The sequence below is a fragment of the Scyliorhinus torazame genome, chromosome 15 (genome assembly GCF_047496885.1).
Source record: "Scyliorhinus torazame isolate Kashiwa2021f chromosome 15, sScyTor2.1, whole genome shotgun sequence".
Lineage (NCBI taxonomy): Eukaryota > Metazoa > Chordata > Chondrichthyes > Carcharhiniformes > Scyliorhinidae > Scyliorhinus > Scyliorhinus torazame.
The window spans coordinates 16,657,101-16,679,670 of record NC_092721.1 but is presented as its reverse complement, the minus strand read 5'-3'; the positions used below and the strand labels follow the sequence as shown (position 1 = coordinate 16,679,670).

The 22,570-nt window shown below is 48.3% G+C and overlaps 2 long non-coding RNA genes across 2 annotated transcripts in view; both read left to right on the top strand.

The window, feature by feature from the left end:
- LOC140391535 (uncharacterized) overlaps positions 1–10,837 on the top strand; it is a 56,612-nt gene extending 45,775 nt beyond the window's left edge. The window contains exon 3 of the long non-coding RNA XR_011935103.1: positions 9,534–10,837. This is a non-coding gene — a long non-coding RNA (uncharacterized lncRNA). The remainder of the gene's footprint in view (positions 1–9,533) is intronic.
- Positions 1–22,570, top strand: part of LOC140391363 (uncharacterized) — a 96,576-nt gene that overhangs the window by 62,133 nt on the left and 11,873 nt on the right. The window lies entirely within an intron of this gene.

Sequence of the window (22,570 nt, the reverse complement as noted above, 5' to 3'; positions counted from 1 at the left end):
TCCCATGGAGCACGATTCCCGACCTTGATTAAAGGAATGAAAACATGACGGATTTATGGCCCCTTGCCAGAGTTTGGACAGTGCTTTGCTCCTTTCATTCACACAATTTCGATTCTTATACATATTTAATCCATTGTGTTCCCTGTGGAGCAGGAATGTGGTAAACTTAGGCTCCTTTAACCTTTTTCCTCATAATTTGATCCAGTAGTTAATCACAGCAGTTAAAATCAACACACATGCTCTTTTTTGAAATTCAATCTTGGATACCTTTGATGCCCAAAATGATTAGGAATGAGCTATTTCGCACAGGTTGTCTTATTCCACGCCAGAGTAAAGCTTGGATGAAATATGACATAGAGCGCACAGCAACTGTGGCCTGGAATTTGTCAGGTCATGGCACTGTAATAATAGCCGGGAACTCCATCACTAACACCACTACAGCTCCAGGAAATAATAATACCAACATTAACACCACTGGCGTGATATATGTGAACTTTTGGAGTTCCTTACTCCCCAGAGGGTTGTGGATTTCAGCCATTGGGTACAACAGGATTGAAATCTATCTGTAGATTTTTGGACATTTAGGAAATCAAAGGTGTGTGGGCATGTGTAATCGAGGTAGAGGATCATCCATCATATTGAATGGCGGAATGGCCGACTCCAGGTTCTATTGCCGGGATTCTCCGACCCCCCGCCGGGTCGGAGAATCATCGGGGGGCGGCGCAAATCCCGCCCCGACACCCGGCTGCCGTATTCTCCGGCACCGTTTCTCGGGCGGGGGCAGGACCCCTGCCACGTCGGTCGTGAACCATTGGCAGCGCCCCCCCCCAGAGAGTCTCTGGACCCCGAAGGGCCACGCGGCCGTCCATTTTTGGCCAGTCCCGGCGTGAATCACTCGACTCACGCACTGGCGGGACCTGGCAGGTGAGTATGCATGGGCGGTCATCGGGGGGGGCGGGGGGGGGAGCGCGGGGGGTCCGACCCTGGGGGAGTGGCCTGGCCCGCGATCGGGGCCCACTGATCCGCGGGCGGGCTTGTTCCGTGGAGGCACTTTTTTCTTCCGCACCGGCCCCTGTAAGGCTCCGCCATGGCCGGCGCAGAGAAGAGAACCCCCCCGTGCATGCACCAAAATACGTCGGCCAGGCTGCGCAGGCGCAGAATCACGCCGGCCATTCCGCGCATGCGGAAGATCACGCCGGCCCTTCGGCACATGCGCGAACTCGCGCCGTCCCTTCGGCGCTGGCTGGAGTGGCGGCAACCCCTCCGCCGTCCACCTCGCCCCCAAAAATGCGGAGAATTCCGCACTTCTGGAGACTGTTGACTCCGGAGTGGTTGGCGCCGGTTTTCCTGCTGGCGTGGGGACTTAGTCCCCAGAAGGGAGATAACCGGCCTATTTCTTTTGTTCTTAGGGGAAGGCCATCATTTACTGTGATATTCGGGCTACTTAACTGGAACCATTGGTGAGACTGGGAAAGGATCTTGATGTAAGGGAATTCGATCCCTCTCCCTCCCCACATTAATCACAGTGGTGAGCATCGATTTGTGGCAATTAGGTCAGGCTTATCTGCCACTTGTTGGAACGTCGTTTCAGCGATGTGCTGGAGTAATTTGAACACGAGGATGGGAATTTTACGTTATAGAACCACAGAATTTACATTGCAGAAGGAGGCCATTCGGCCCACCCAGTCTGCACTGGCCCTTGGAAAGAGCACCCCACCCAACCCAACCCAACCATTTTGGACACGAAGGGCAGTTTACCAATCCACCTAACCTGCACATCTTTGGACTGTGGGAGGAATCTGGAGCACCCGGAGGAAACCCACGCTGACACGGGGAGAAAGTGCAAACTCCGCACAGACAGTGACCCAAGCCGGGAATCGATCCTGGGATCCTGGAGCCGTGAAGCAGCAGTGCTAACCACTGTGCTCCCATGGCAGGGTAACCAATGTAGATCAGCAAACGCAGAGGGGATGGGCGAACGGGGCTTGGTGCCAGTTAGGATATGAGCAGCAGAGCCTTTGAAGAGCTCAAGTTTCCAGCGGATGGAGGTGGGAGGTGACTTGTGGTTTGGTTTCCACTGTAAATACTATTTGGATCCCTCTTCAGTTGAACTGAAGCCTGTCCTGGATTGGGAAGGTTCCCTATTACTTGTGAGTGACTGAGGTCTAACTCCTGTATGTTTCTTCAAAAACCCCTTTACTTACACCATAGCGCATTCTAAGCTTTTAGGTAAGTACATCTCTTTCTTGTACATAGTATTCCATCTTATCTTCTCAATCTCATACATATGACTGCTGATATCACTGCTACATCATGGAACACACAACTATCTCATTACTATTAACTCATCATCGACATCTCACACCAAGTATAATCTCAATTTTTTTTTTCATAACAATCTTAAACCATTTTCTTAAATTATTTAACCATCTCACCTCAAAATCCAAGCTTCGCAGGTAAAGCCTTTGCTGGTGCCTTCGCTGCTCGAATTGACCTTGTTCTTGTCATGGAGGATCAAGGGTGATGGTCTCTAATCCCTTCATTGACTGGATCACTATTCTGTGAGGTTATTGATGTAGGTTGGCATTTTCCGGCCCTTCCTGCTAGCGGAATCTGCCAGTCCCGCCGACAGCGACCCCTGCGACAGGTTCCCCGGTGGCAAGACAGGGTGAGCCACGCAAAACACCTTTGACATCGACGGGACTGGAGAACTGCCTCCGCTACAGGAAAACAAGGCGCAGGGTGGAGCTGGAAATTCCCGCCTCGAGAGTTTTTGTTGCATCATCCCAGCGCTTGTGATATTCAAGCTTATTTGTCCTTCCAGCCTCTAATAAATATCAAGCTTTTCTCTTTCTCCTGAATGTGCAACATGGAGTTTGAACGAGATAGGAACAAAGCTGTTCTGCTTGTTCAAAGACTGCACCTGCAGACTTTTGACCTCTAATCCATACTTTCAGTCCTGGTGCTAAGGTTGCTGAAGTCTTCGCGCCATGCCTGGAGTTATACCAATTCTTCCGCTTCCCTCTTTGATCATTCTCTGTGTTTCTTACTCTCGTTTGGTCATCGAATGTAACATTCTGGTTGGAAATTTCCCAGATTTTTTCAAAGTGTTGCTCTCGGCAAGAAAATCAGCTCCGATGGGGAATCTCACCGTATATTCAGCCTCTTTCACAAAAATGTATTTTCACGTTCATGCCGGGCTTGTGGTGGCTTCCCTCTGATTCGCTTGCCCCGGGGAAACTTAGCCTCTGTAATCAGTGGGACGCTCGTTTTCAACACCTCCCCAACACCTGTTCCAAGTCCAATTGAGGAGATGTGTGCTCGGAGGACAGTGCCACGTTTCACGAACGGAGCCCTCATCACACATCTGGGTGGTGTCGAGCAGAGGCATGACATCCTATACCCGCGATCGGCCAAACATTCAGCAAGCAAGGTCACAAACCCCACCTGAGAGGCTGAGGCTGCGATAGTGAGTGCCAACTTGCTCTGTAAGGGGACGGGCGACTGTATCGAAAATGATGAATGACCTTCTTCGAACATGCCAGGGTAAGTCTGCTTTCTCATGTCGCCCACTGCACCCATTAACACACTCTTCACACCTCCACGGTGTTCTCTCTCATAGCCACCTCACTGGGCAGCAACACTTGTCCTGGGGCCCTCTCTCCCCACCCCAATGCTCCCCCCCCGCCCAATAGATAAACTGCTCCTAACATTCCCGTTCCCACTCAACCATCGCGCATGCCAGACTTCATCATCACCTGACCTGCAGGACTCCTCCCTACACTCATCACATCTCTTTCATTGCAGGAGAAACCTGAGCGGATCCAGCCTGCCCAAGCTGAAAGCTCTAAACCCCTTTGAGGAGCAAGACCTTGAGTGAGCTGGTGAGGAGCAGGACCGCGCCCATGCAGAGGGCGAGCGAGGTGGGGACAAGCGGCAAAAGTGAGAACCCTCAACATATGCAACCAGGATGCAGGCCTCATGTCGGTTAAATTCCTCCCAACGGTCTGTCCCTGTGGTGCACTAATGCTATCTCACTACTTTTGCAGGTCAATCTGTCAACAAGCCCAGACCATCCTCACACTCTCTGGAGACCATAGGCCCGGGTAGCTCTGAGGGAAACATCTCGGAGGAGGTATCACATCTGTCACCCGTACCCTGCACCAACACAGATACTCACACCTCGGTGGGATTAACTAATAGACAGGCTTCTGGGTCACTCACTGGTGAGCACCTCACAGCTGAAGATCCACAGCAGGCGGAGGCAGGGATGTTTGTGGGATGTAATGCCGCAGCCCAGGACTCTGCTGAGGCCCAGGCTGATGATATGCCCATCGGCCCGATCATCCCAGAGCTGCTGGAGCTGCAAAGGTAAAGTTGAAAGCATCAGGAAGGAGAGATAGCATCCTTCCTTGGTCTAGAGGAGTCCTTCCTCGGACTGGAGGAGGGTGGCGTCCGCAGAGCTGAGCTTGGTCCATTTCATGGCAGGGGGATGTCCACTCCGTGGCTCAGCTCAAGACCTCCATGGCTGAGGGCGTGAGCTCCATGGTGCAGGCCCTGAACTGCAAGGTGCAGGCACTGGTGGAAATCCACGAGTGTCAGAGCCCGGGGATGCCAAAGCTTCTGAATCTCACTTCAGCTGCCCCTCTATTCCATTGAGGAGCCCAGTGGCCAATGGGCATCCAAAGGCAAGTGGATTGGCAAGATTGTAGACCAGGGTCCTCCACTCCTGGGAGAGTCCAGCCCATCAGACACCTCCCTCCCTGTGAGCGACACACTTCCAGCCTCATACACTGGCCGGAGGCAGCATCACAACACCCATGCAGCTTCATAATAGACTGGGGCCCTCACATTCCAGGCTCCCCAAGGGACGCCCACCAAGGTATCTCAGGCAACAGGCTGTGGAAGTCAGCAGGCTGCCTCAACCTCAGTTCTGGATAAACCTAGACCAAATGGGAGGGTGAGGAAGAGGAAGAATCAATAGGCATCTAGGGTGCACTGCAAAGGTCTTCCCATTAATTCCATTAGTTCCTATTTATTTTATTTTGTCTTTCTCATATTTGGTTCATGGATCATTCATGGAAACATACTTTAATCGAGCAGAGGAATTAAGGAACTCAAAGTGTCAAAATAATACACTGTGTTATAATGCTTTTCTATTTTGGGCCGAAGAACACAGGGTTTATAGCACCCAATAGATTGGAAGAGTTCATTTCGATTGATTGATTGGTTGAATGGTGGCCAATGGATTGACCATGGACATTATTCTGCCCGGCAATTGAAAGCGATTGGTTCCTTTCAGGTGGGGGTTTTCAGATAGAACCCAGGAGAAGCATCAAGGTGGAAGCATCTCTCTCCCTATCTCTGCTCTGCTGCCAACTATCTGAAGGCGGAAGCTTCTAGATCCTGAAAGAAGAATATCTCTATCGCTCTCTCTTTCTCTATCTCTCTCTCTTTTTCTCTCCCACTCTCTCTCTCTCTCTCTCTCTTTCTCTCTCTCTTGAATGCTGGCTGCTTGCTATATCTGTGAGTCTACCGTGAAAACCAATTACAAACTGAAAAAAAAGATAAAATCCATTTGAAAGTCTAGACTGAAGTATAAACTAACTGGAAGATGTCCGTCTGAAACAAAGGCTCTTATCCTTTGACTTTCATCATCATTTTACACCCCTCTTTCCCCTCTGTGTTTGTTTGTCTGTGTGTGTAGAGGGTGGGGAGAGTTAAAAAGGTCGGGGGCGGGGGGGGGGGTTAGGGATTGGGTAGTAGTGAACCAGTTGCATTTGTTACCTATTTAATTATAGTTTGTTAACAATAAAAAATTGATGGTGTTTAAATTTACAAACCTGATGACTGTTGTTATTGGGCAGCCGAAGACCTCGGGTATTTTAAATAAAAGTAAATTTCAACCGTGTTGCTTCTCCAGGTCAATGAGGCTGGAATTTGCCTTGCAATGGCCCAAGGTGTCATAGACTCATAGAATTTACAGTGCAGAAGGAGGCCATTTGGCCCATCGAGTCTGCACCGGCCCTTGGAAAGAGCATCCCACCCAATGCCCACACCTCCACCCTAACCCTGTAACCCAGTAACTTCACCTCATCTTTTTGGACCTAAGGGGCAATTTAGCATGGCCATCCCACTGAACCTGCACATCTTTGGACTGTGGGAGGAAACCGGAGCACCCGGAGGAAACCCATGCAGACACGGGGAGGACGTGCAGACTCCGCACAGACAGTGACCCAAGTCGGGAATCGAACCCGGGACCCTGGAACTGTGCTAACCACTGTGCTACCGGGTGAACCTAGGCATTGGTAAAGATAAGTCATCTTTGTTATATCGCATCTGTATTAAACACCACTTTGTTCATCTGTATGGAAATTCCACGATATTGTACCCTGGTGCCATGCTCTGCAAACCCCTGTGCAGACTTGGAGCTTCCTCTCTGGGCAATGAGAGAATGACAACACTAGGTCTCTACCACCTCCCACACTGAAGACGTAAGAAATCCACGCTGCTCATGGCGTGGGCTCCCCAACCCCATCCCCCCATCCATGGAATGCTCCCCCCCTCCCCCCCCACCAATGCTCCCTCAGCAATGCTCAGTCCTCTCATGACTGCCAGTATTCTCCAGGTGCAAGGATGCCAAGGGCTAAAATCGTGCAGACAGTCTGTCCACCTCGACAGTAGGTGGAGAAAACCAGCAGGACCCCTCCTGGAGGAGGCAGTGGGATTTCAAGTGTCTCCTTCAGTCTCTCTGGGCCTAAAGATAAGCGTGTTCAGTGGCAGGTTGAGTTCAGCTCTGTGTCAGGCAGCAGAAGCCAGATATTTCAGAGAGGATGAGAGAAGCATCGCTCTGTTGTCACTGCAAGTCATCATTGTTCTCCTGCAGCATCCAGCCAATCACTTTAGCATCGTGCTTATGAATGTAGCCACCATGACAATGACCTCCCGCAGGGACCACAGTAGTGAAAGGATGTCAGACCCCATGGTGGCAGAAGTCTTCACAGCCTAGCTAGCCCTGGTCGTCCTCAAACTAAGAGGTTATTATTACATCTCTATCTCTGCACTCCATGTGGATCCTGGCCATCGACCAAAGTCATTCCTTCCCCTCCTCTGTGGATTGCCTCTCACCGCTCTCCTCGATAACCCCCTCATCTGCGGTGATGTGGCCTCCTCCATTTCCTCCTGGTCCAACTGCTCGCCCCTGCAGCAGTGACAGGTTGTGCAGAGCGTTGCAGTTCATTATGATGCGGGACACCCTCCGGCAGCTGTATTGGAAGGCCCTCCCTGACCAATCCAGGGAGGGGAACCGCACATTGAGCAGGCCAATCGCCTACTCGACCAGCGCACAGATTGATGCACGAGACTCATTCTAACGAGTTTGAGCAGGTGTTTGCAGCCTCTACACTGGCGCCTTCAGCAACCTTCTGAACGGGTACGCTTTGTCCCCGAAGAGTCATCCATCCAACTGTTGCTCTTCCTCAAAAATGGTTGAGATCTGCGAGCTTTCCAAGTTTTAAACTATCATGAACAATCGCCAGAAAGCGGGGGTGGGGGGGGGCATGCATGATGTGTATCGCCTGGTCACAGACGATCTGCATGTTGAGGGAGCGGTATCCCTTGCAGTTCATAAATGGCGCCCCATGTTGACATGGGGAGTGCAGAGACATGTGGGTGCAATCGATAACACCCTAGCCCTGGGGCATGCCTCCTATGTGGTTGAAGCCCATGGTCCTGGTGTCCTGGCTTGCTTGGTCCTAGTTCAAGTTGATGGACATCCACGTCCTTGTAAATAGCACCTCTGTGACTTCCCATATGCCCTTCTGCATGGCAACATGGGAGATACCACACATGTTATCCATGCAGAGCTGATGCAATCCGTTGGCATAGAAGTTCAGAGTGGCAGTGACTTTCAGGTTCATGGGCAATGATTGACCTTCAAGTATATGTGGTGCCAACTCCTGTATCACTTGGCACAAGTGGTCTGCCATACCCCGGGACGGACACATTCGTCTCTGGCACTGGAGCTCGATCATCGGGAGGTTGGAAGATCTACAATGCAATACCCATGGCCGGTTGTGTTTCCTCTGAGGTTCTGCCAATTATGGCACTGTCCCGGAAGATCCCGGAATAATAGTCCACTGTGATAAGATGCACGTTTTCTCCAAAATCAAAGAGACATAGTCAATATTTTCCAAGGTTTGTCTGGGAAAAGACGGGGCAATAAACCTTCTGTTGGTGTTTGTCCAAAAATTGCACATGTATCGTATGGCGACATGAAGTCTTAAATTGCTTTTGAAATTCATTTGGAGATCATTTGGAGACTTGGGCAGAGAGATGGCAGATGGAGTTTAATCCAAACAAATGTGAAGTAGTGCATATTGGAAGGTCTATGCAGGTAGGGAATATACAGTGAATGGTAGAACCCTCAAGAGTATTGACAGTCAGAGAGATCTAGGTGTACAGGTCCACAGGTCACTGAAAGGGGCAACACAGGTGGAGAAGATAGTCAAGAAGGCATACGGCATGCTTGCCTTCATTGGCCGGGGCATTGAGTATAAGAATTGGCAAGTCATGTTGCAGCTGTATAGAACCTTAGTTACGCCACCCTTGGAGCATAGTGTTCAATTCTGGTCACCACACTACCAGAAGGATGTGGAGGCTTTAGAGAGGGTGCAGAAGAGATTTACCAGGGTGTTGCCTGGTATGGAGGGCATTAGCTATGAGGAGCAGTTGAATAAACTTGGTCTGTTCTCACTGGAACGACGGAGGTTGAGGGGAGACCTGATAGAGGTCTACATAATTATGAGGGGCATAGACAGAGTGGATAGTCAGAGGCTTTTTCCCAGGGTAGAGTGGTCAATTACTAGGGGGCATAGGTTTAAGGTGCGAGGGACAAGGTTGAGAGGAGATGTACGAAGCAAATTTTTTACACAGAGGGTAGTAGTGTGTGCCTGGAACTCGCTACCGGAGGAGGTGGTGGAAGAAGGGACAATAGTGACATTTCAGGGACATCTTGACAAATACATGAACAGGATGGGAATAGAGGGATACGGACCCAGGAAGTGCAGAAGATTTTAGTTTAGACGGGCAGCGTGGTTGGCACAGGCTTGGAGGGCCGAAGGGCCTGTTCCTGTGCTGTACTTTTCTTTGTTCTTTGTTCTAATTCCTGGCTGCCACACAGACCTATTTGCATGAGATCTACACTTTGCTATCCCGAGTGACCACTATAGATTCCATGAACAATCTTCACCCTCATGGTATCATGTGTTCCTAATCGATAGTTAAATACAAGAAGATCGCCCACTATTGTTAGATGTTTCCTCTGTTTTTGCAAGAGCTGATTGTTTGTACAATATTCTGACAATTCTTGCCATCCGGATTGATCATTCTGAGGAATCTCTAGACATTGGCAACAAGCTTTGATTGCGGAAAGTTGCTGATGGCTTCTGATTTTTGAGGGTCTACTATTGTGCCTTATTGTGTGTCCCAGGAATTTGCTGATCGCATTTTCAAATTCACATTTCTCGTTTCAGATGTGACCTGCCTTTCGTCGTGGTTTTCAGAGCAGTTCAAAAATTCTGTGATCATTCTGTCTTGCGGCGCTATAAAGAAACATGTCATTCATATGACAAATGACTCCCTCTTTTCTTTCTGGAATGTTTTACATGGTCCGTTGGAATGTATCCAGAGCCAATGATATACCGGAGGGAAGTCAGAAACGCCTGAAATAATACAATAAATATTGTTAAGACCCTGGACTCCTGGTCCAGGGAAATTTGCCAAAAGCCTCGATTAGTGTCAAGTTTATTGAAGAGCACGTTGTTGACAAGTTTTGCCAAGCTGTCACATACTGACGGCACAGGATGGATTTCCCTCTGGACTCCTTTGTTTAATTGTGTGCGGCCTACACAAAGCCTGAGTTCATCATTCAGCTTGGGAATAGTTACAAGGCCCAAACACCACCTTTGTTGGCTTTGTGATGGATGGTATGCCACCTCCACGCAACATTTTGTCGGATTCCACTTTATGTTATTCCAGCAATAGGTGTGGTCCCCTCCTGGAAGTGTACAGACGTACCGGCTTAGCGCCTTGAAGCAACGTAATGTGATGCCCATCCTTGAGATTAACAAACCCCTGAAAAAACTTTGGGAATTCTTGGTGGAACTCTGATGTCTTGTTGAAGGACTTTGTCCATTTTCCTTTGTTCAGAAGACCCAGTTGTATAAATGCATTTCTGCTCAGCAAAGATGCACTTGGATTTTGCAACATGCAGAGGGTCTCAGTCATCTCTCACCACTTGTGGTTGAGGGGGGGTGGTTATCTGATATTTTACGAGGAGATCTGTATCACCTGGAGCTTGAAATGTATTGTCATGTGCGGGTACCTTTAAGAAACGGGTGTTTAAGAAATGTTCCTTTAAGAAATGGGTGTTTATCAGTGATGTCAGAGTGTGGGTGGAGCTGGGCTGTCTGTCAGCTTTTAACTTTAATTTTAGGCTGTTTGCTGCGGGGTGTGTTTTAGTTTAGTTTTCAGTGTTGGAGCTGAAGCCAGACAGAGCAGGTGTACTGTTGATCCCTCTGCCATCAAAAGACTATCCCTTGATCATTTGGTGAATTCAGAATTATAAATGTTTTCAGAAGTGAATGTAAACCTGATGTGCTTCTGTTAAAAGGTGTTTCTTCTGACTTTTGGATGTTGTTTGGGAAGTTATTAAGGATTACTTAGTGTTGTATTCTTTGGGGGTTATCATTGAATTAATGGTTGCTAAGATATTCACTGTTTGTTTTAAAAAGGTTAACTTGAGTTCATAGAATAAACATTGTTTTGCTTTCAAAAATACTTTTCCATTTCTGCCGTACCACACCTGTAGAGTGGGCCGTGTGTTCCCCATACCACAATCTATTAAAAGTTGTGGGCCAGGTGAACTCCACGATACACTTTGGGGTTCTCCACACCCTGGCCCATCACAGTATTGCTTGATGTCGAGTGCTTTGAGCCATTCTAAATGGTCAGCCAGGATTGTCACTCCAGATCCGGAACAAAGTCCAAACTCAGTTTTAAAGCCTTTCACTTCTAAAGTAACAGACCAAAATGTTTTGATCTTGATCTTTTCCTGGAAAGTCTGTATTTTCAGTTATTTGATTATACCCAATTTACTGGATTGTCTGTTTTTCATAGACATTCTCTTCCTTCCTTCCTTTAATGGCAGATTTAGATTGACAGAACTGCTGGAAGTGTCCTGTCTTTCCACACTGCAAACACTCTGCACCCCCTGCTGAAAATTCTTGCCTGCTGAGCTGCTTCTTTGATGCCATAGCATGGGAATTTTAAAACAGCTGCTGTAGGATTACCCGTTCTTTAACTTGTTTGGCAGACTTTAAAATGAGTGGCCCTGCCCACTAAAAGAATCACCTGAAGGCTTCATATTTCCAAGCATTGAAAAAAAAAGTAAAGTACCCAATTCTTTTTTTTTCAATGAAGGGGCAATATATCGTGGCCAATCCACTTGCCTTGCACGTTCTTTGGTTTGTGGGGACGAGACCCACGCGGACACGGGGTGGTGGGGGGGGAGGGGGGGGCGTATGTGCAAACTCCACACGGACAGTGACCCGGGGCCAGGATCGAACCTGGGACCTTGGCGCCGTGAGGCAGCAGAGCTAACCACTGTGCCACCCTGCTGCCTCATTTCCATGAATTATGGCCTGAATTTGTTCCCCAAGTTCGGCCTGCCTGGCATATTGTTTGGTCATCTTTTGTCTGCAAAAGATCTGGCAGAATCCAACAACAATGCGGCCTGAATAAGTCCATCTTTCAATGCATCATGTCTGCAACAGCTGGCTAGCTGTTACAGGTCTGTAAGGATGATTCGATGGATTACATTGACCTTTGAGATCTCTGATTGAAGCGGAATGACCTAAACATTTCCACATTCAAACCCGACGCTGCTCAATACCTTAGAAAATGTTTTTTTTCTACAACAACCAATGCTGGCTGATGCACTATCAATTACCTCAGGACGAGAGTAGAGAGTAATCGAGGCTTTATTGCACAGAGATGTGTGGCCTCCTACAGCTGCTGCCGAAATGGCTGCAGTTCGGAGTGCACACACATTTATACTCCGCCTACTGGACGGAGCCAGCAGGCAGGGATCTACCCCCGTACCTGTAGTACCGGGGCCTTACTGTAATACCCTCGTATGCAGTGAAGTATATACAATATAATACAGAAGTGGTGACTACCACACTGGCCTCTCCGTGGACATTTCCCAACGGCCGTGGAAGGGGCACTAACTACTCGATTGGTGCTGACACTGTTAACAATTCTTTGTGCGTCTCTAACCAAGGAAAATCTTCTTACTCTTACTTTGAACATATGAACATATGAATTAGGAGCAGGACCATACGGCCCCTCAAGCCTGCTGATCGATGGCTGATCTGAGTGGACCCTCAACCCCACATTCCTATCAGCCCCCGATAACCTTTCACCCACTTGTTTATCAAGAATCTATCTACCTATGCCCTAAAAACATTCAATATTCTGCTTCAGAGGCAGAAGATTTCCCTTGGTGAGGGACATACTAAGAATTGGTAGCAAAGTCAGCATCAGTCGAGTAAGCAGAGCCCCTTCCACAGCCCTTTCAGGAAAAGCGATCCAATGGCCCTCTGGGAGAGAAGATTTCTCCTCATCTTTGCCCTAAATGAGTGATCCCTTGTTTTTAAACAGCGGCCTTTAGTTCTAGATTCTCCCTCAAGAGGAAACACCATCTCCACATCAAACCTTCAGAATGGCATATGTTTCAATCAAGTTGCCTCTTACTCTTCTGAAATCCAGTGGATACAAGCTTAACCTTTCCAATCTTTCCTCGTAAGGCAACCCACCCATTCCAAGTATTAGTCCAGTAAACCATCTCTGAACTGCTTCCAAAGCACTTACACCCTTACTTAAATAAGGAAACCAATATTGTATATAGTACTCCAGATGTGGTCGCACAAATGCCCTATACAAATGAAGCATACCTTCTCTATTTTTGTATTCAATGCCTTCATTATAAATGATTATATTCTATTATCTTTCCTAATTATTTGTTGTGCCTAGATGCAAACCTTTTACGATTCATGCACTCAGACACCCAGATCCCTCTGCATTTCAGAGCTCTGCAATCTCTCACCATATGGGTCATAAGTTTCTCTTTTATTCTTCCTGCCGAAATAGACCATTTACCATGTTCCCACTTCATACTCCATTTGCCAGAACTTTGCCCATTCGCATATCCCATCTATACCCCTCAAGAAGTCTTCTTATGATATCTGTTGATGGGACCAAATCATGGTTAGATTGGTGTCATAAGCGCTGCTACCATGGTTTGTAATCTGGTTTCCACTTTGAATAGTATTTGGTAACTTGAGGCCTGATTCATGTTGGGATCCACTTAGGTCTAAATCTGGCATATTTCTTCAAAAATTGCTTTATCTTCACTATAGTACACACTAACCTTCTGGATAAGTAGATCTCTCTTGTTCTACATTTCTAGCATTTTTCACATGAAGATTTATTTCCCAAATCTGCTCCCTGGATGGTCTGACTCTGATTTTAAAGTTCTGTTCCCTGATCCTAGGTTCCCCCATCAGTGGGAAGATGAATCTGCTTGTTATAACTTACTTTCAAATCTTACATACCACAATCAAATTACCTTCTATATTCTAGAAAACACAAGACTAGTTTAGTTTTTCCTCATAATCAAACTCTTGGTATTCCTTTCTCCATAGGAGCCACAGGCCTCCTAAAACTTTTCATTTTTACAGATTGCCCTACAATTGATCAACATTGCTCCCTCCCAATCTACCCAGTATTCCAAGCCTCAAATTTATCGTTCTTCTTCTATTTTTTACCCTCTTTCAAACTTAACCTTTACAAGCACTTTTTGCCAATCACCTTTTCTTTCCATTCTGTTATTTTTCAAATAAATTTAGAGTACCCAATTATTTTTTTTTCTAATTAAGGGGCAATTTAGCGTGGCCAATCCATCTAACTTGCACGTCTTTGGGTTGTGGGGTTGAAACCCACGCAAACATAGGGAGAATGTGCGAACTCCACACGGACAGTGGCTCAGGGCCGGGATTCGAACCCGGGTCCTCAACGCCATAGTCACAGTGCAAACCACTGCGCCACATGCCGCCCCCTTTCCTTTTTGTTATGCATGATACAGGTGTGTCATAATATGAACTTGCAGCCAATATTTTAAAAAATTGGACAGAAACAAGTTGTTAAGATGGCTGCCAGAAATCATGTGACATTTGGCATTTGGAATAGACAGCGAATACCGAAATAAATATGGACATATGTGAGGGTACCTCACGGCCCTCTGTGTAATTCCCACATCTCATTGTTTAAGGATAGGCTCAACACCAAAAGACTATGGAGTCTCCAGACAGTCTGGCTCCATGTTTCATACTGGACAAAAGGTAATATCGTAACTCCAAGGCCACTATCAACTTTCCTTTGTTACACAATGACCATACCATCCAAACTGGGAGGCCATCAAATATGCTAACTCAGTCATCATGCGATTGAAACTGATGCTGGGAACTGTATCCATATTACCCCAGGGCCCAGCAGACCTAGCAGAACTATTAATGATCAGCCAGTCTGGGAGGCAGACTATGAAACTAGCTGCAAGTTAATAAGCAGTCAAAGTACTTAATTTGTTCCAATTTCAAAGTTCACCTGAGAATAAACCTCTGAGATATATAATAACTAAAAATAAAATAAAATTCACAACCTGCTGTGAACTCTTTTCAACTCTAAATTACTGAATCCACTCATAAGGTCACAAGCCTACCACACGGAAGACCAGAAGTTGTAAATCAGAGACTGGATTAACGGTAATCTGTAACGGCTCACAAACTTCATTCATATCCAATATGTGTGTGTGTGAGACCAAGTGTGTGAGGGTGTGTTAATTCAGAATACGTGTGTGAGAATAAATAACCTAATTTACTTAAAATCACAAAAGCTTCGCTGCGGAATTATTTAATTGGAATGCACACTCCAAGCGCGGAAAAACCGCACCTCTTTCCATATTAAATCTACTGATTATGGGAAGTAAGGGAGCACATACATTATTTTTGTGACATCTTAATGCACTGCACTCTTGATGGCATGCCTTGAGCTGTAACCTGTAAAACTGCAATACAGTATCCAATATGCGTATATGTGCACATGTGGGATCAAGCATGTGACATTGTGTTCAGACAGGGTAGGTCGAGCTGCCTGGTTTCACACTGCTTGAACTGTCCTCCCTGAAACCTTGGGCGGGATTCGCCGACCCCCCGCCGGGTGGGAGAATCGCCGGGGGTCGGCGTGAATCCCACCCCCGCCGTCCTCCCAATTCTGCCGCCCCTCAAAAACTGGCTCGCCGTAATTCGCGCCGCCCGCCTCGGAGAATGGCGGGGTCTGGCGCGACTCAATGGGCGCCAGGGCCGCCCGAATTCGCCGGCCCACGAGGGGCCGAAGTCCCGCCCGCATGTTGCCGGCCCGGTCCCGCCGGCGTAAATCAGAGTATGACCCTTCCCAGCGGGACCTGGCGGTGCGTGCGGGCTCCGGGGTTCCTGGGGGGTCACGGGGGGATCTTGCTTGGGAGGTGCCCCCACGGTGGCCTGGCCCGCGGTCGGGGCCCACTGATCTGCGGGCGAGCCTGTGCCGTGGGGGCACTCTATTCCTTCCGCATCGGCTGATAGAACATAGAACATAGAAAAATACAGCACGGAACAGGCCCTTCGGCCCACGATGTTGTGCCAAACCTTTGTCCTAAATTAATCATTGATTATCATTGAATTTACAGTGCAGAAGGAGGCCATTCGGCCCATTGAGTCTGCACCGGCTCTTGGAAAGAGCACCCTCCCCAAAGTCAACACCTCCACCCAACACTAAGGGCAATTTTGGACACTAAGGGCAATTTATCATGGCCAATCCACCTAACCTGCACATCTTTGGACTGTGGGAGGAAACCGGAGCACCTGGAGGAAACCCACGCAGACACGGGGAGGATGTGCAGACTCCGCACAGACAGTGACCCAAGCGGGAATCGAACCTGGGACCCTGGAGCTGTGAAGCAATTATGCTGTCCACAATGCTACCGTGCTGCCCTTAAGAACAAATAAATCTACACTATATCATTTTACCGTAATCCATGTACCTATCCAATAGCTGCTTGAAGGTCCCTAATGTTTCTGACTCAACTACTTCCACAGGCAGTGCATTCCATGCCCCCACTACTCTCTGGGTAAAGAACCTACCTCTGACATCCCCCCTATATCTTCCACCATTCACCTTAAATTTATGTCCCATTGTAATGGTTTGTTCCACCCGGGGAAAAAGTCTCTGACTGTCTACTCTATCTATTCCTCTGATCATCTTATAAACCTCTATCAAGTCGCCCCTTATCCTTCTCCGTTCTAATGAGAAAAGGCCTAGCACCCTCAACCTTTCCTCGTAAGACCTACTCTCCATTCCTGGCAACATCCTGGTAAAGCTCCTTTGCACCTTTTCCAAAGCTTCCACATCCTTCCTAAAATGAGGTGACCAGAATTGTACTCAGTACTCCAAATGTGGCCTTACCAAAGTTTTGTACAGCTGCATCATCACCTCGCGGCTCTTAAATTCAATCCCTCTGTTAATGAACGCGAGCACACCATAGGCCTTCTTCACAGCTCTATCCACTTGAGTGGCAACTTTCAAAGATGTATGAACATAGACCCCAAGATCTCTCTGCTCCTCCACATTGCCAAGAACTCTACCGTTAACCCTGTATTCCGCATTCATATTTGTCCTTCCAAAATGGACAACCTCACACTTTTCAGGGTTAAACTCCATCTGCCACTTCTCAGCCCAGCTCTGCATCCTATCTATGTCTCTTTGCAGCCGACAACAGCCCTCCTCACTATCCACAACTCCACCAATCTTCGTATCATCTGCAAATTTACTGACCCACCCTTCAACTCCCTCATCCAAGTCATTAATGAAAATCACAAACAGCAGAGGACCCAGAACTGATCCCTGCGGTACGCCTCTGGTAACTGGGATCCAGGCTGAATATTTGCCATCCACCACCACTCTCTGACTTCTATCGGTTAGCCAGTTCGTTATCCAACTGGCCAAATTTCCCACTATCCCATGCCTCCTTACTTTCTGCAGAAGCCTACCATGGGGAACCTTATTAAATGCCTAGTAAAATCCATGTACACTACATCCACTGCTTTACCTTCATCCACATGTTTGGTTACCTCCTCAAAGAATTCAATAAGACTTATCAGGCAAGAATTACCCCTCACATATCTGTGCTGACTATCCCTAATCAAGCAGTGCCTTTCCAGATGCTCAGAAATCCTATCCTTCAGTACCCTTTCTATGACTTTGCCTACCACTGAAGTAAGACTAACTGGCCTGTAATTCCCAGGGTTATCCCTATTCCTTTTTTTGAACAGGGGCACGACATTCGCCACTCTCCAATCCCCTGGTACCACCCCTGTTGACAGTGAGGACGAAAAGATCATTGCCAACGGCTCAGCAATTTCATCTCTTGCTTCCCATAGAATCCTTGGATATATCCCGTCAGGCCCGGGGGCCTTGGCTATCCTCAAGTTTTTCAAAATGCCCAACACATCTTCCTTCCTAACAAGTATTTCCTCGAGCTTACCAGTCTGTTTCACACTGTCCTCTCCAACAATATGGCCCCTCTCATTTGTAAATACAGAAGAAAAGTACTCGTTCAAGACCTCTCCTATCTCTTCACACTCAATACACAATCTCCCGCTACTGTCCTTGATCGGACCTACCCTCGCTCTAGTCATTCTCATATTTCTCACATGTGTGTAAAAGGCCTTGGGGTTTTCCTTGATCCTACCCGCCAATAATTGTTCATGCCCTCTCTTAGCTCTCCTAATCCCTTCCTTCAGTTCCCTCCTGGCTATCTTGTATCCCTCCAACGCCCTGTCTGAACCTTGTTTCCTCAGCCTTACATAAGTCTCCTTTTTCCTCTTAACAAGACATTCAACCTCTCTTGTCAACCATGGTTCCCTCACTCGACCATCTCTTCCCTGCATGACAGGGACATACATATCAAGGACACATTTCACTTGTGTCCTTCCCTGACAGCCTATGTTCCCAAGTGATGCACTTCAATTTTTGTCTGACAACATCGTATTTACCCTTCCCCCAATTGTAAACCTTGCCCTGTTGCACGCATCTATCCCTCTCCATTACTAAAGTGAAAGTCACAGAATTGTGGTCACTATCTCCAAAATGCTCCCCCACTAACAAATCTATCACTTGCCCTGGTTGATTACCAAGTACTAAATCCAATATTGCCCCTCCTCTGGTCGGACAATCTACATAATGTGTTAGAAAAGCTTCCTGGACACACTGCACAAACACCACCCCATCCAAACTATTTGATCTAAAGAGTTTCCACTCAATGTTTGCGAAGTTAAAGTCACCCATGACTATTACCCTGTGACTTCTGTACCTTTCCAAAATCTGTTTCCCAATCTGTTCCTCCACAGTTCTGCTACTATTGGGGGGACGATAGAAAACTCCGAACAAGGTGACTGCTCCTTTCCTATTTCTGACTTCAACCCATACTTCCTCAGTAGGCTGATACTCCTCGGACTGCCTTTCTGCAGCTGTTATACTATCTCTAATTAACAATGCCACCCCCCCCACCCCCCACCTCTTTTACCACCCTCCCTAATCTTATTGAAATATCTATAACCAGGGACCTCCAACAACCATTTCTGCCCCTCGTCTATCCACGTTTCCGTGATGGCCACCACATCATAGTCCCAAGTACCGGGGCAGCACGGTAGCATTGTGGATAGCACAATTGCTTCACAGCTCCAGGGTCCCAGGTACGATTCCGGCTTGGGTCACTGTCTGTGCGGAGTCTGCACGTCCTCCCCGTGTCTGCGTGGGTTTCCTCCGGGTGCTCTGGTTTCCTCCCACAGTCCAAAGATGTGCAGGTTAGGTGGATTGCCAGTAAGAGAGGTGGTTTGATTCTCGCCAGCGGGACAGGCATTCCAGCAGCGGGACTTCGGATTGGCCATGATAATTGGATACTCTAAGTTTATAAAAGAAAGAAAGATAATTAACACATAGAATTATCATTTAACTTTAATAATAATTCAATTAAAAAAAATTTTAAATCTTGATTCTTGTCGCAAGTAGGCTTACATTAACACTGCAATGAAGTGAGTGTGAAAATCCCCTAGTCGCCACATTCCGGCACCTGTTCGGGTACACAGAGGGAGAATTCAGAATGTCCAATCCACCTAACAAACACGGCTTTTCGGGACTTGTGGGAGGAAACCGGAGCATCCAGAGGAAACCCACGCAGACACGGGGAGAACGTGCAGACTCCGCACAGACAGTGACCGAAGCTGGGAATCGAACCCAGGATCCTGGAGCTGTGAAGCAACAGTGCTAACCACTGTGCCATCGTGCGGCCCCGATGTTGCAGAGAAAATTCCTTTGCAGCAAGGATCATGAGACAACTGATGAGGCAAGGTGTGCTGCGATCTGTTGCAATATAATATGCAGCTAAATGGTTAAGATTAGTTAGCTGAACACAAAACTGGATTTGGACAGGATTTTCTGCTCCTTTTTCGGTTGGCGGCAATGGTGGCAGGGACAGTGAATTGAGGGGGTGGGGGAGGTCCCAAAACAGCTTTTATGCCTGCGGGATTTTCCCACTCGATTGTCCCTGCCGATACCAATTATGTAATGCGGATCTCGCCATGAAAGCTTGATAACCTGATTACCGTACATTGACAAATAACATTTGTCCTCACTCAATCGCCCCTACATAGGGATCCCACCTCCCTCGTCAGCATGAAGTCATGGGACCCGTTTCCAGGGTTTCTGTTTACCATTTGTCAAAAAATATGATGTGAACAGTCAGCAGGGGAACCGGCAGTCCACACACTGCTTTTCCTTCTGAGTTGACACAGTCAAAAAAACATAAAATTCCGTCAAAAGGAGACCTGGGCCTTTCGCCATCTACTCACAGAACCATCCAGAGTTCCTTTGCTGACGAGAGACAAGATATTCTCTGTAGCATATGAGGCCCAGATAGCGTTGGCCTGAGCAGAAATTTGAAATATGTCAAATATTCTCGATTGTTGCAAACATTTGTTTCAGAGCAGTGTTGGCAGATCTTACCAATACCCTGTGCACATTGTCTGCATTACTCAATATTCCGGTATTGCATTCTCCTCACCTTCACATCACCCCACATAGCTTTGCCCCAATGGAATTGATTTCAGCCAGTTCCTGTATTATAATTTCTTGGTCTGAATTTTGCAACTAAATAAAAAAGGTTGCGATTTAGAGGAATCCTGAGCGGGATTCTCCGACCCCCCCCCCCCCCCCGGCCGGGTCGGAGAATCGCCGGGGGCTGGCGTGAATCCCGCCCCCGCCGGTTGCTGAATTCTCCGGCACCGGACACGGCGGGGGTGGGAATCGCGCCGCGCCGGTTGGCGGGCACCCCCCCCCCCCCCCGGCGATTCCCCGGCCCGCGATGGGCCGAAGTCCCGCTGCTGGAATGCCTGTCCCGCTGGCGAGAATCAAACCACCTCTCTTACTGGCAGGACAAGGCGGCGCGGGTGGGCTCCGGGGTCCTGGGGGGGGGGGGGGGGGGGGCGCAGGGTGATCTGGCCCCGGGAGGTGCCCCCACCAGCTGGCGGGAAAGGCCCCGCCAGCTGGCACGGAAATCACTTTGCCGAGCGGCGCATGCGCGGGAGTGTCAGCGGCCGCTCGCGGCATCCCCGCGCATGCGCAGTGGAGGGGGTCTCTTCCGGCTCCGCCATGGTGAAGACCATGGCGAAAGTGGAAGGAAAAGAGTGCCCCCGTGGCACAAGCTCGCCCGCAGATCGGTGGGCCCCGATCGCGGGCCAGGCCACCGTGGGGGCACCCCCCGGGGCCAGATCGCCCCGCGCCCCCCCCCTCCCCCCCCCCCCAGGACCCCGGAGCCCGCCCGCGCCTCCTTGTCCTGCCGGTAAGAGAGGTGGTTTGATTCTCGCCGGCGGGACGTGCATTCCAGCAGCGGGACTTCGGCCCATCGCGGGCCGGAGAATCGCCGGGGGGGGTGGCCCGCCAACCGCCGCAGCGCGATTCCCACCCCCGCCGAATATCCGGTGCCGGAGAATTCGGCAACCGGCAAGGTCGGGATTCTCGCCAGCCCCCGGCGATTCTCCGACCCGGCGGGGGGTCGGAGAATCCCGCCCCACATCTTGATCATTTGTGCATTCTTAGGTTTTTTTCTCTCTGTGTCTCCCCGCCATTCTCCAACCCTCATTTCCATTTTTACTCTTTTCCTCTCGTCCCTCGAGTCTACTCTTGGCTATGTAACTTTTTAATAATCTTTATTGTCACAAGTACTCCCTCTGTGTACCCGAACAGGTGCCGGAATGTGGCGACTAGGGGCTTTTCACAGTAACTTCATTGCAGTGTTAATGATATATTAACACTGCAATGAATTACTGTGAAAAGCCCCTAGTTGCCACATTCTGGCGCTTGTTCGGGTACATGGATGGAGAATCCAGAATGTCCAAATTACTTAACAGCACGCCCTCCGGGACTTGCGGGAGGAAACCGGAGCTCTCGAAGGAAACCCACGCAGACACGGGGAGAACGTGCAGACTCCGCACAGACAGTAACCCAAGCCGGGAATCGAACCTGGGACCCTGGCGCTGTGAAGTGACAGTGCTAACCACTTTGCTACTGTGCAGCCCTGTGCAATCACGCAGCCCTGCTTATTCCTGCTGTTAAAAAAAAAGGGAAGAGCCGCTACCTATGGTTAACCAAAGAAGTTAATGAAAGCATCAAAGGTAAGGAAAGAATATGTAACTGTACAAAGATTAGTGGCAGGTCAGATGACTGGTTAGACTATAAAAAACAGCAGAGAATGACTAAAAGGCGAATTAAGAGAAAGAAATTAGGGTGCGGCAGGAAGTTAGTTAGAAATGTAAAGATAGCAAGAGCTTTTGCAGGTATCTCAACAGGAAAAGGGTAAGAAAAATGAGTTGGTTCCCTGGGAGGTGGGAGTGGGGAGTTAATAGTGGATAATACAGGAATAGCAGCTGAAACGAACAGGCATTTTGCTTCTGTATTCATTATGAAGGGCACAAGAAACAGTTGAATAATAGCTGTAAATCAGGAGGTTGATGGGAGGAAGGAACTTGATAAAATTACAGTCACCAGGGAAGCAGTAGTGAGCAAACTGAGGGATCTGTGCATTGACAAGTCTTTGGGTCCTGATGTCCTTCAACCTGTGAAAGAGGTGACATCTGAGTTAGTAGACGTGTTGATGTTAATTTTCCAAAATATGTAAGGTTCTGGATAGGTTCCATCAGACTGGAATGTAGCAAATATAACTTCTCTGTTCAAGAGGGAAGGGAGGCAAAAAAAAATCAAAAAATTAATAGGTCAGTGTGGTGAATCTATTTCACCTAATGCATGAGCTGTCTGTACTGTCTGTATGATGTGACCCATGACCTGGAAGTGATGATACGGGCTA